Here is a 14872-nt window from a genome sequence, read left to right on the forward strand (position 1 = left end):
TCGCGAGTTGATCCAATCACAAACTCAGCGTCGCTTAGAAACTCAAAGAAAGCTATTTTAAAAATTCATTGGGTGATCAATTCTTCAATAAAATTGTTATGTGCAAGAAAAGCAGATTTACAGTCGTAATCCACAGGGGTCTTTAAGTGTTCCTTTGAGCTGTAAGGCGTAAATATTTCATGATGAATATATCTGAGATTTCCAAACCATTGCATTCTACTTCTACTATAACAGCTGGACCATATTTATGCAGCTTTGGCAAGGAAAAACTCGACTTTAATGAATCAAAACCGAATGCTCTTTCTATCTAGAAAGAATCTCACTAATCTTAGTGCAGTACCCTGACAGCAAAACATAAAAACGTTATTCTCGGGCCGCTCCTATTCACCATTTACGAAGCACACATCCGCCAGCATCCAAATAAAATACTATCTTTGCAAATGTATCCACAATCTTGAACTTAATGTTGCTCAGTAGATTTTGCTATCTTAATAATAAATTCAAGTATAATAACATTCTACCCCGTAAATCTATCCACAAAAAAAACAGACGTCTATGCACAAAGTCGTCCAGTGTTCCTCTATTGAAGTCTTATCTGGGACAATTACAAATTAGACAGAAACAAAAAAGATTAAACTAACACCCTATAAACTTCTGTCTAGAATCCTTGACAGACTCTATAAATTCTTTAAAAAATAATAATAATATCTATTATTTATTAGACCAAGCTGGACTCACGCATTCAAAATGAATTAATCAAATGCTTTTAAACTACAACTCACAAGGAGAGGTCACTGAACGTTGGCAAAAGTAATACGGCGTACCATGGTCAACTGTTTAACCGATCTTAAATAATTTTAAATGATCAGTTTTGTTTCACTCACTAACATATGAAATTCTGTTTCGTTCAGAAAGTATGGTTATATTTAAAATTAAATGCATATAAAGTTCAAGTAAAATAAACCTCACAGTTGAATCACTAAAATGACACTTTGTTCAACTGTTGACCATGCTACACTATATATCTGTTCCACCTAAATAATCTCTTTCTCATGTAAGGCCTTTCATTTGAGAGAGATTTGGTTGTGGTCAACTGACCTTTTCTTGTCAGGAGAAAATATAAGTTGAAGTACTCATTTGGATAATATTCTTCTGGTTCGCCATAATTTGATTGGTCGATTTCATGAGTTACATTTATGATTGGACTTGATAATTCACTTTGACAAGATCTCAATTTCCTGTTAAGAAAATTTCTAGTATGGATTCAAACACTTTAAACAAGAAAGACTCTAGCTATCTAATCAGGATGGAAAAGTTCGTTCCAGCGTCAACAACCAGGGTGAATAATGAGTCTAGGAAAGATAAAATACAAAATTATCAATGAAAAAAGTAGATCAGCAGCTGTTACTAAGGGATGATATTTCTGGACTGGTCCTTTTTACGTGTTAGTGTGCAGTTTGGTATATCAAGTCACTTTTACAATATAAACACACAGAGAGTGATAGTGTGTGTGTGTGTGTGTGTGTGTAAGAGAGAGAGAGAGAGAGAGAGAGAGAGAGATAAGAAGATATTACTTGTGAGAAATTAGTCTAGTAGTCTAGTAGAACTATTCGGTTGCCGCTTGGTCTAGCTTGGAGACTAGCCAAATCATTTGACTAGTTCCAAATTTGGCTATGCAAGCCAATATGGTTGAAGCTATCATTGGAACTTGGAGTTATGCGAGTGTGCACGTGTGTGTTGTCAGCTAGCATAACTCGTAAACGGAAGCTCGCTGCAAGAGCCAAATGACGATATTAGATTTAAGTAAACCTGACAATAAGTCCAAATGATAACCAATTGCAAATGGCCACTTTTATCCAGCAGGTTTTTCTATTGATTCAAAATTTGCAATTAAAAAAAAAAATCAACATGTTTAGTACCCAGGCCTATCACTTTCATTGCTTACATTTTGTCCAGAATATCTATTTTAGATTGCCCCTGTGTTCGGAAGAAGTGAGAAGAATAGGTCGCTTTGTAGGAAATCATCAAGGTAATCCAAGATGGAAGTTCAAACTTTAATATTAACATTTTTTTCTTTCCGCATAATTTATTTTTATCCTTTATTAGTTTGTACATGTATCGTCGCTTGTATTTTAATGGGAAACTACAAAACCAAATACAAATTTTAATCTATTTTTAATTAAGGGAGAGGGGGGTAATATTTAAGATATTCAATTTTTTTAAGGACAGTAACTGAGCAATGACATACGCTTCACTCAACAGTAAATTTCTGTAAAATAACGGGATGTAAATTATATTAAAATCAGAATTGTAATGTTTTTCTTAGTAAAAGTGGTAAGCATGAAAAAAATCGTCTCTGAAAATAAATATCATATGAACACCACACTGCTTTCTCTTTCTGCTAAATGATTTACAAAACCATGGAAGATAACTGCCTTCAGCGTTAAATAGATAAAGTCATTACTTTACCACTTTTACTCCCTTGAGCTTACTTTACCACTCCTTTGAGTGATAGCCATTTTTGGAGGGAGGGGATTAATGTATAACTTCCAAATTAGGTGTATGCACAAAGACGGGAAAGCCTAACATTCTAACATAAAATGTATCGACAGCTATACGAGGGACTCTAATTAGGGATCTCCAACTTACTAGACTACGTTCCTAACCACAACACAAACACTTACAAATGATATGTAGGTTCAATGCTTTATTAGGCGATCATCATGTGGCACGCTCCTCTAGAACCCTTCTAAAATAACTTGATTTATTTTTTAAATAAAAGTGATAGCCCTAATGAATTTGAAATCGTTTATTTAAAAAGATATTGACAAAAATAAATATGTATAATTCAATACTGTAAACTAGTAGTTGCAGTTATTTCTGATATCTGACGTATTTTCTCTCGAAATAAAAAGTAATGCGATCGTGGATTTTGAGTTTTCAGAATAAATAAAAATTAAGAAGCTCGGATGAAAATCGAGACAATAAATAAATTTCGAAATAAAGACAATAATGAACCAGAACCACAACCTAACCTTAACCAATCCCATTACTCAGGCGATATTCCCTTAACACAGTTCCACCAATTTTCTTTAACCTTTATATGCTTATTTTAAAAAACAAAAAAAACCTTTCATTTTTATTTGAATCATGTTTAAAAAAGTTCAATTTTGAGGATTTCTAGGGAGACTGATTTTTAGGGGAGGGACGCTTTATACGAAAGTACTTGATTGGTAAATACCTTCCCCTCTTTAGTTTTTCTCGAGAAATTGGAATTTTTTCTCGGGTACGGCTCCTACAATTTTCCCTTAAACTGTTACATTAAGGAGGGGCATTTGGATACATACGATTCAATCCAATCTCTTAGAACTGTTACAGAGCGTAAATAAATTTTAACAAAAAAAAAATATTTGTAGACCTAAAATTTTTTTGGGGACATTTATATAAAAAAAATTCACTTAGGGAAGATTTCTGGAGGGGGAAAATTTGAATAGAAACACCATCAAAAATAACTTGATAGGGATACCATCAAAAATATGTAACATGATAAGGATACCATCAAAAATAACTTGATAGTGACACCATCAAAAATAACTTGATTGTAAAGTGATCACCTTTAATGAATTGGCTTTTCCTGTATTTTGCATTTCTCTCCTAAAAATGGCTTTATCAATTTTCCATAAACTTGACATGCTTACTGAACACTTGTAAGCATGTTAATATTATCTAACACATTTATTCAGAAAATTCTTTCTATTTGATTTTTTTGTGGGCAAAAGATGAAAAGGGGACATACACTTTAATGAATTCATTTTATCAGAAAGTACAATCGATTTTTGCTGCTTTTTGTGATTTTTTTCAAAAATGGCTGCTTCAGCCATTGATAACTTGATAGTGATACCATCAATAATATGTAACTTGATAGGGATAACATCAAATATAACTTGATAGGGACACCATTAGTAGACTTAGTATTTAAAAATTGGGTTCTTTGCGAAATAATTCATTTTAGAAAGGTTATAAGTGGACAGATTTCCTCTTTTTTTATGAAGTCGTCTTTCTCTCAAAAGAACAGAGATCCTGCATAAAATATTGGCACTCAAAATTCAGTAAAAATTCCAAGTTTATTAAAAATGTTTTATATATATCACTTTTTGTTTTATAATTAAAAAATAAATCATAAAATTTAAAGTTTAGGGTGAATATAGAAAATCAAATAAAAATTTCTGTCTTTAAAAAAAAGTCTGCCCAATCTTGGTAAGATGGGATATCTATTCATGATTTTTTTTTCTTTCATTTTTTCAGTCTGCTTGAGGAGATGCTGGACGTCAGTACCTTCTTGCTGAACAGTAACAGTTTTATTATTGATAATTAAAATAGTTTAATATTTTAAGCATCATTCAAAAAGTATTTAATATAAGTTCCAAGTCTAAAAACGAATTGACATTTAAAATTATTATCTAAAAAGAATCTTTGGTAACCTCACTCGACGACTTACTCTAATCGATCAAAGTTTTGAGTTATAGATTTCCTTCACATTTGGAAACATTAATTGAATATTAGTTACTTAGAAAAGAAGCATGTCAACTAGTGAAATGTTTCAAATTAAAGTTGACAGCCAGTGATATAATTTAATATTTATACAAACTTAAAAGAAAAAAAGTTACCACTGTTTTCCAAAAAATTTCCAAAGTTACAGAACAAACTTGTTTACATTATGTTTAAAGAACATCGACTCCAGAATGAGTACTTCCAGTGGGGGCTGATTTTTAAAATTATCCTAATTTTGGGGTCCTACTAATACTAAAGATTAAATATTAAATTTGAACTTTCTCCGATGTCCCCATTTTTGAGTTTATGTTGACTGCATACACACATTGAGGGCGATGAATAATAATAAATAAAAACAAGAATCTAATAAAAATCTATGTTCATAGGGGTCTGAGAAGTTTCAGTTATATTATTAGGTTAATAAAAATCCTAATGATAATATTAAATGGAACTAAATAAATTTTAAAAAATACCATGTCTGGGGAAAAAATTTGCTTCCTTTTTTTTAAAGTTTTTCAATAAGAATAATTTCCCGTATATACTCTTTTACGTAAGAATTTCATTTATTTTTTTTTTAGTTTTGGGTACCCTTTCATTAGTGATTTTTTTTTAAATAATTAAAAAATTTAGATTTATCTAATTTAAAGGTGCAACCACTCAAAAAGATTTTCTTTAGTTGCAACCGGAATTCAAACAAATTTCAAATTACAGCTACTTTCTTTTCTTTTCTTTTTTTTTTAATTTTGGCTGTACTTGCGACTTTTATAATTTTTTTTTTTTTTTAAGGCAACACTGGTCAGTCAAAATGGAGAAATGTAGGGGGCGGCTTTATAGGAAGAAATACAAAAAATAGACCAAACTTACACTTGTAAAAGTAAATGAAAAAAAAAATGAATAAACAAATTGTCTACTTACCTTTTCAAAAAAATAAATTAGAACTGTGTTTGTAGATTTGTGGCAAAAAGGTTTTTAATAAGTTTCTTGGGTACTTCAAAAACTTGGGAAACTTTAAAAATTTAAGATGGCGGGTTAATTTTTTTGTTTTTTGTTTATGATAGGCACCAAAAAAATACTTTTTCCCCTTATAAGAAGTACTAAAGAATTTATACACTCGCACAGCCATTTTATAGACCTGACTAGATCTTCCCCCACCACTTTCGGAGTTTGTAAGGCTGATTTCTGCTTCACTTGGTGGAGAAGGATTCTAAATTTAGAACGAACACTCATAGTTTTAAAGTAAAATAATTCAAAATAAAATAAAATCACTTAAAAAAAAAACACTTCGTTATCGCACAGAAATCTGAATTTGCAAAAATTGTAATTTTTTTTTTGAGGGGCGCTGATGCCCCCTACCTGGCTACGGCACTGTCTCAACTAGACTGAATCCCGAGGGGTCTAGGCATCCCAGGAAACTGCTCTTAGCCAAGCCAGTAGCGTCACCAGGCACTTCTATTTTTTAAAAAATAGATTGGAGTGGGGGAGTAGGCTTTCGTAGGAGTAGGAAATTTTGTGGGGTTCAGTGGGGCAAGAGTTACGCTAGGGAGTGTCTTCGATATCTGTAAATACCTATAACTAAATCGCAACACTGTTTTTTGATGGGCTGCTCCACCTTCTACCAAACTAAAATGAACTTTTTTAGGAAAATTGTTTCAAATATAAGTGATACGCCTGTAGGTGCATAAAAAAAAATGTGAAATTTAAAGAAAAAAGTGCTTTAGTAACGGTGGTACTTTCCGATCAAGAGATTCTTTTAAAGCGGGATGATCACCTACACCTTAATCTTAGAGGTTTGATGGCGTCAAAAAGTAAGGACATAAAGGTTATCCCATTGCTAAGTAATGGTGAAGATAATTCTTTTCATACAATCATTATACAATTGATGGATAAAAGTATAAAAACTGTAAAATTTATAAAAACTGATACATTGATCTAATTTTTAACAAAACACAGAGCTTAATTGTGATAATGCAAGTTAAGAGCGCATACTCTATTCTTCTGGTTTCCAAATGTTCTGTACCCTTGCCCTCTTCTCGTTCACAGTAAATTTTTACGCCACTTCTCCAATTTTGTTAATTGTTAAATACTACTTTAACATTGGTTTAACAATACTAACCGATTTAATGGTGGCATTCATTGCCTTCTGTGCTGCCAGGAGCTAGTTGAAATCACTAAGGCTGATAGGGAGGTGGCATACGGTATCGAATAGACGGACCGCTTGGCGCACATTGAAGCTACCCAATTGCAGTCCGAATCTCCTATGTTACTAGAGCAAAAAGGATTGTTACCGCCAATAGCAAGAAAAGTTATGGAACGATTACCATTGAATCGGCCAATTGCCTAAATGCTTTTTAGGCTCCTCATTGGCTATGACTTTCTGCAGCATTTTTTGTTTCCACAGAATGGCCCGAAAGTCTGTTGTGAAACATGGCGGAATATCTCTATAGATGTAGATGTTTCGCGTCCCAAAACATTCTTTCTGACGGCAGCTAATCTGTCTAGTATTCACGCTTGTCTAATATAACTGAATACGAGTATAATACTGAATCGTATTATTGGGCTGTGAGCTTTAATGGAAAAAATTCTTTAGTGGCGTAAATATGGTAAGAGCCATTATTTAATGAATCACTAAGTTCAGTATTATGTACATATTTCTGAATTATCAAATAGGTTCTTAAAATTAATTCAGGCATGCGAAATTCTTGGAACATTCCTATTAATTCTATTAAATCTCAACGTCATTTTCTAAATGTATAGCCTAATAAGTCACGAATATTTTTATAAATATACGTAATATTTAAGACCTCGTTGATACCGCTTGCCTATGATAGCCTACTAAGGGGCGAAAACAGTTTCGAAAACGCTTTTTTTTACTAATCGAACTAAGTCAAGAAAACTTTTGGTAATAACCTGATTTACTGGTTATGTCTAGTTTTCTTTTCTTATTTAAAGTGGAAGTTACTACTTTTAATTTGATTTAGCAATTGTTATTCTGAAGGATGTGGTGAAATAATTTTAGATGTGGCCAAGCAAGAACATCAGTTTCGTATTTTTCTGTAAGAAGCTGGCTGAGAGAAGCAAATAGTTAAGAACCTTATGAGATTTGAAGGGGCAAATGAGTTAATAAGCTTCTTTTTTTTCTTTTTGCAGTAATACAATTTTTGTTTGTTCAAAGTTGTATATTTTTCATGCTATTCAGAATTTTAATTGCCTTCTGAAGCGGATTGTTTTAAAATTTCTGTACCCAGTCAAGTTTTTCTTTTACTGACAGATATTATGCTATGTATGATTATGACTCATTGTAGAATTGAATTTTTCCACTTATTAAGCAACCTAAATCGATTTTTAAGGATTGGTATGGACAGTATGTCATGTATTTCTTGTAAATGAAGAGCACTGTTCATTTTAAGAGAAACAATTACTTTCAAACTGATTTGACATCAATATTTAGAAACATTAAATGACTATAAAATAACCTAACCTAAACTGCAAAAAGTATTAATATAATGAAATATTAGTAAGGTAAATTACCGATAATACTATTCCAGCTATTAGCTGGAATGATGCAAAACCCTTCAAGTTTCAAGGTTTGATTCTATCTTTTAGCATCTAGAAAACCGAAATGACATTCATTTTTAAAGGCGCCACGTTAGCCGAGCGGTTAGAAGCGAGACTTGCAAAGCTAAAATGTACTGTGGTATTGGGTTTTATTCCTGGTCTAGGCTTTTAGATTTATTTAATGTTTATATTATGAGTAATTTACAGTAAAGTATGTTTGTGTCCACGACACCTAATCGGTAGTTAGACGTAAAGCCCGTCTGAAACAATGGGCATTACTTTTTACTTTAAATTTATTTTTTATAATTTGTAAAATTTTTACAATCCAATAATTTCTTCCAATATTTGTTCCTAGATGTTTACGTTTTGAAGATGGTATGGACCAACAGTAAAATTCGATATTTCTCTGATTTTAAGAATACTTCCATCAGATCTTGTATCACGTTCATCACTCACGAGATACTGTTAACAAAATGAATAGTACACACCACTGCATTTTACCCTGATGATATCTATGTAACCATTGCTATCTTTGTGAGTTTTTTTCGGGAAAGATACTACTAATGAGTACATCACTAGTGGGATAGCTTCCCTTTAGGGTCCTAAGCTGAGCCTTATCACATGCTCTTCGAATAAGTGGAGCCTGTTCGTAAAAGAGTTATACAGTAGTATTGAGGCCCCGAAGAATAAAACGGCGAGACAAAAGAAAAATAAATAAAGTTCTATTTCTAGCTGTATTTTTTTTAATGATTTAAGGCGCAACAACATCTCAGGTTATTGGCGCCTGGAGCTTTTTCCAGTGCACTGCCGGCCTCCGGACAGTGTTCTCTCGTTACAGACAACTCTGTCCATCACCAGACAGTGAGCTGTAAGAAGCTCCTAGGAAGAGAGAATCTAAGAGTCAGCAGCTGGATTCGAACCCGGGACCTCCGCGTGGGAATCCAATACGCTAACCGCATAGCTAATCTCTTCCCTAGCTATATATTCTAGCTGTATTATTGTAATGATTAATTATTGTATTCTTTGTGTATGACAGAGATCTCGGCTTTAATTAAAAACAAAATTTAACGGATCCTCTTCTAGAATTTCGGTCTTTCTTCACTGATTTAATATTAATACACTTAATACTACATTAATCCCAAAAAATCTACTCGAACTCTCTCTATGAGCATGGTTGGTAAAAAATTACGCGTCGCTTACAAAAACGGATTCGGATGTATATATTTCTGTCAGGAAATAGAAAATTGTTAATTAGATATTTTCGATATATTATTATTTTATTTTTTTGGGAAAGGCATCTTCCAACTTGTTCTCATGGACTGTATTTAGTGGCCACGATTTAGAGAAGTCTGATTTTAGGTTGATTTCGATTATAGCTTACCCAGGTAAAATAACCACGCTCCGATTCTGCTTATCGTTCGTTTTGATCTAGGAACAAAAAACTTTCTCGGCATTTTAGGCTCTTTACTAGCAATCCAATGATTAAAAAAACCTAAACCTTTTTACCATAAAACAGTAAATCAATTTACCACAACACCATAGAATTCAAATTTCATTAGAATTACTTTTTTTTTTGAAAGAATTATTCGATAGTAACTAAATTTAACCTTTAGTACTTCAATATCAGAATTTCGACCCAGATATGAACATGCAACCCTGTAAAATACACAATTATTATAATCAAAGCTAGTTCCACAGCCTCAATACATGACGTCACGCTCATAAAAACTGAATTTTCGGACAAGTATGATCTATCCCAAGCTTACTCTTCCAGAAACAGGAGTTACTAGATGACTTAGGAGAATACATTCTTCCTAGAATCGTGCTAGTTTCTTTAATTGTGGAAGAGTCTTCTTTAGCAAATCTAAGGGGTGAGGCCATTAAAATGAGGAATATGTTGGCACCAGGGAGTATTTACCCCTACCTGATGGCTCCTATGTCTTCTTAGAGAACTGGGTGAATAGTTTCATTCCCTAAAGATGAAACATCCCTACAGATAAGTGGTCTCATCACCAATACGGGGGCAGATTTATTCAGGTTATGTTGTCACACAATACAAAGCAGATACCTTTGATGGTGATGATGCCTAAAATCACCTTAATCAGGCCTTTACTTCATTAATGTATGAGTTTATTAACAGTATTTTAGTTCTATCAACAAAACTACAGCCAGACTCTTGTGCAAAATGTTGTCTTATCGTTTTAAAATTAAATACTTATCAGTGATGTTTCCTAGTCTATCAGCAAACAATTGCAAGTGCCTACCAAATCATTTATAAAAATTTCTTTAAAAAAACAAGTATTCCAACAAATTTTTCTCATTCAAAATTTGAACCATTATTAATAGTTGTAGATTTATTTGGGATTTTTTTAACATGCTTTTTGTATTAACGTATATTCTTGACCTAGACTTGTAATGATGATTTATTTATATAATTTTAGTTACCGTGATAATAATTTAATTTATTTTGTTTTTTTAAACATCCTCATTCAACAATCTTCCAAGAAGTTTTGATTTACAAATATAAAAGAATAATTTTAAATCGACTTAGATCTGGCAGACGGCTGCATGTAGCCATGCCTAATATACTTTTTTCTCAAAAAATGATGTACATACTTTTTTTAAAAAAATAAAGTATTATTATCATTAAATAGACTTGGAAAGTCGTCTGCCGCAGTTTTTCATCCCCAAATACAGTTTAAATTTTTGATAAAGAGTGATTTTTGTGAATTATTTATCAACAACCAGAAAAACAGTAGTCAATTTTTTGCTGTAATAAAATATATCCCTCTTTTTAAAATTAAAATTATTAAATCAGTGACAAGAAGCTTTCTATAATTCCACACATCAACTGCATATTTAATCAAAAGAAGCCAGTTAGAACCGTTGAGAAGTTGCAAGAAGTAATTTTAGGAAAGAACTCTATCCCCTGGCACATATAAGCGGAATGGCGAAGGAATACGACACTGTGTTCAAAATGAAGGATTTCTTCTTTTACGTTATAATTGTAAACAAAACACAAGGAGAGTTCCTCAGGATTCTCGGAACGTTTTGAGACTAAGGTTTAGCTACTCTTCGAAATCTTCAGGAGCTATCTAGTAAGTATATCACTTATCCAGATAATAACTCTCAAGCTTTGACCAAAGTAGTACAATTGCCACTTCAAATTTTAGAGACTCACGATTTTTTTTAGACATTTCTTTCTAACTAATGGCATATGATACAGCAATTCGTACCACTTATTCAGTCAGGGTATATAGGCAGAGTCTTCCTTAACACTTTTAGTAAATAGCCAGAGTTAGAAAAATATCAGACTAAAATTATTTAACCAGCCCACTAGAAACAGCGATGAGGACACCTTTCATTATAAACTTTTATATATATATATATATATATAAATTTTTACTATATATATAGAGAGAGAGAGAGAAAAGAAGAGCAGAAAATAAAAAATGAGGGAAAAGCAAAAAAGCACTGAAAAGACAATAATATATTTCTTAAACACCTTCTTTAACACCCTTACACCTTTTTGTTTAACACACAAAATATAACTGAAGAAAAAAACGCCCTGGGTAATACAGACAAAAGAATCTCTTCGCAATTGCCATCCAAATAAATATATCAAATAATATAGGTATATATATATCAAATAAATTTATACAGGGGGTGCCTCCACAGATTACTATTCTACAGATATACATATATATATAATTTTGAATCATTATATTCGTTACTGTTAATTTTACCCAGTACTTAAACGGCTATAACTACTAAAAGACTTTTTTTGACGGAATTAACTTTTTGAAAACTAACTAAATCCTTTTTTGTTACGTAAAAATGCTGTTTTAATTTTTTTAAATAATTTTGCTTTATTAAAATTGGGAGCTGTGTGTGGGTAGTATGTGGGTGAGTCATGTAGTAGTTGTAGTTCCAATAACACAGTTTTAGTGCCAAACTATCTCTGACCAAGTGACTAATACGCTAGCTTTTTTTTTTTAAGTTATGGCATTGCAGCACTAGTTTTCCTCACCCACCAGTTTGTACCTACATTAAAAAGAAACACTAAATCCTAGATTATAATTTCCCCTACCATTCCGCACAATCCAAGATGGCGGAATATTTACAAAAGAACCAAACCTTTTCATAGAGTCAGTGAATTTGGCTTGAATCCAGAATCAAATACTAAACTAAGTGTTATTTCTGAAGCACGTGGGATAAAAACTTTCTATTTATTTTGTGTATTGTGGGAAGACACCGCAGTCCTAGAAGTAGAAACCACTCAAAGTTTAAAAAGCGAAAATTTTCCAATAGGCCAAAATCCATTGCAATTAGTTCTCTGCGAAATTCAAACGCCCTTTAGTACAACAAAGATCGTAAATCTTGCATGAAATAAGTTTATAATTTCATCAATGCATGAGTAAAAAAAGCCTCTACGCTGAAGTAAGAAATGAAATTGGGAAGATAAGCAGCTGGATAAAAACAGAGAGGCTGAGATCAAGTTAATGAATCCCAAAAATTTAATTAAAAAAAAAAGGTTAACAGGGCCTTTCAAAAACTAACAGTATAATAAGAAAGGAGTGCTGGCTGAGTATCTGTCCTACAAAGATAGCGCGAGCGAAAAAAAACAGCTATAGGACAACAAGATCTGATCCCAACGGTTGGGATAGTTGAAGTCTTACCATACTGCTGCTCCAGAACAGTTAATCCATAAGGAAGGGTACTCCCCTTGAAGGGAAAAATTAAGAGGGATATTCCTACCACCAAGCACGTGTAAAATACAATCCAACATTATATCAAAGACTACTCCCCACATGTAGAGACAAAAATTGGAAATAATCATTGCGGCTTCTGGCCGGGAAAACCTAGCGATGATCAAATCCTCTCTCACAGGATGATTTTAGATAAAAATAGAGAGTATCAGTTACCATAAATCATCTATTTATAATTTTTTTTTATTATACGATAGTTTCACTGAAAAGAAGAGCATTCCAAGGAAATCAATTCGCCTGATTAGGCTTGTCATTGACAGATGTTCCGTGCGCAATTGGACACTATACTAGCCAGAGTGAAACGTTAAGAATAATATTTAGAGAAATTATAGCCTTTTCCCTTTAACTTGTACGGAAGTTAATACCAAGTACAGATCTTGTTTCTTATACAATACTAGCGAGAACTAAATTCTCGTGCTCCTTGTTGGCGTCTGTAGTAATTATCCTGTACAGATCTATCGCCTACATAAGATTTAGGGAAACACAACCCTGTTCTCCCCAAACTGGTCCACCAGTCAATACAAAAAATTAAAACTGTCCAGTAGGACAGTTGTATAAGGGTTTATTGTCAATAAGTGCACGAAAAAGCGTAACGTTCAAAAACACCCAACTTTGACCATTTCTTTTCTATTTTTCTTCTATGAATAGTGTCCACCTTATATCATTATAGAGAATGCTCATAGTCAAATCGTATTTTACCGAGGACACACTCAATCAAAGTATATTTTACAGGATACATATAATCAAACTGCACTTACCAGAGTATACACATAGTGAAGGATCATACCTTAATTCTTTATAGATATTAGTTTAAGTTACTTGATGGATTTAATAAGCCCAAATAACCTAAACTAATATCTAACCACTTAATCAAATCTCTATCATGTAGATAGCGGCAAACAGCCACTTTGGTTACCTGCGTATAACCATTACAGTGCATTACCTCCATGAAGGAGCATACTACTCTTACGTATGATGTCAACATTACCGTATCATGTCAACCTCTAATGCAGGCCCACATACATACATGCCGAAACGTTAGGCGTGTAGAGAAAAAATTAGTTTATCAAGACCTACGCCCAACAAATCTGTATTTAAAGATATGAAAACAAAGAAAAAAAAATAATGTACCTACAGCCTAGTACTCTAACATCAGTATTGTACAAAGCAATTACCTATTTATAAAAACTTAAGAGGAATTACAGTCTTTTACTCTAGACTGGCCCCGAAGTTATAGAATGGGTAGATAGATCTACCTTCTGTACAATGCTCATTGGAACTACAGATTTGTACTCTAAGCTAGCTAACAAGTAAATAAAATAGATCTATTTTTTAAATAAGAACTACAGCCAAAAAAAAAAGAGCTGTAATTTTGAGGAGCACTGTTCCCACAGTAGCGTATCCTAGTACAAAAATTCTACGGTATTTTATTAGACTGTGTAATTCAGATATGAATTGTTGACTTGTATGTATTTTAGAAGATCTTCTATTAATATTACAGATATAACAGAAATAGGTTCTTACCGTACAATACAGAAATAGTTTTATGGCAACTATTCAAAAAACTTAACTAGACTCCCTCTACTCTATATGCTTCACTTATACACAATCACAGCCACACAAACACACACATATTACATACGAAACATAAATACCAATCATTTTATTTTATTTTACAAAATGTAAGCATCTAAATTTACAATTGATATTCATTGTCCAACAGGTTAAAACCGTTGAAATGGTATGGTTATAATAAATTTCGGTTGTAGAACACTCACTCACTCTTCCTTTATAATTCAAAAAAGTGATGAGTTTCCTTTAGCTTCTTTAGTTATTAATTTCCGTTAAAATTATATATGTTCATTGTCTACAAATAAAAGCTTTTTGCCCTTCACATATGTATAAATATGGTTTAATAGGGAAGGGATTAGCTATGCTATTAGCGTACTGGACTCCCACGCGGATGTCCCGGGTTCAAATCCAGCTGCTGACCCTTA

The 14872-nt window shown here is 32.6% G+C and overlaps 1 protein-coding gene across 4 annotated transcripts in view; it reads right to left on the reverse strand.

The window, feature by feature from the left end:
- Positions 1-13794, reverse strand: part of Mlp60A (Muscle LIM protein at 60A) — a 38616-nt gene extending 24822 nt beyond the window's left edge. The window contains exon 1 of one of the 4 annotated variants that reach the window (XR_012463036.1): positions 5467-5655. The gene's annotated coding sequence lies outside the window, so the exon portion shown is untranslated. Of the gene's footprint in view, positions 1-5466; positions 5658-13633 lie in introns of those variants that run through there. The other 3 variants (XM_074143227.1, XM_074143226.1, XM_074143229.1) reach the window with 3 other exon arrangements.
- Positions 13795-14872: the final 1078 nt, after the last annotated feature.

This window comes from Rhodnius prolixus, unplaced genomic scaffold (assembly GCF_049639745.1).
Source record: "Rhodnius prolixus isolate KJV_2025 unplaced genomic scaffold, Rpr scaffold_12, whole genome shotgun sequence".
Classification (NCBI taxonomy): Eukaryota; Metazoa; Arthropoda; class Insecta; order Hemiptera; family Reduviidae; genus Rhodnius; species Rhodnius prolixus.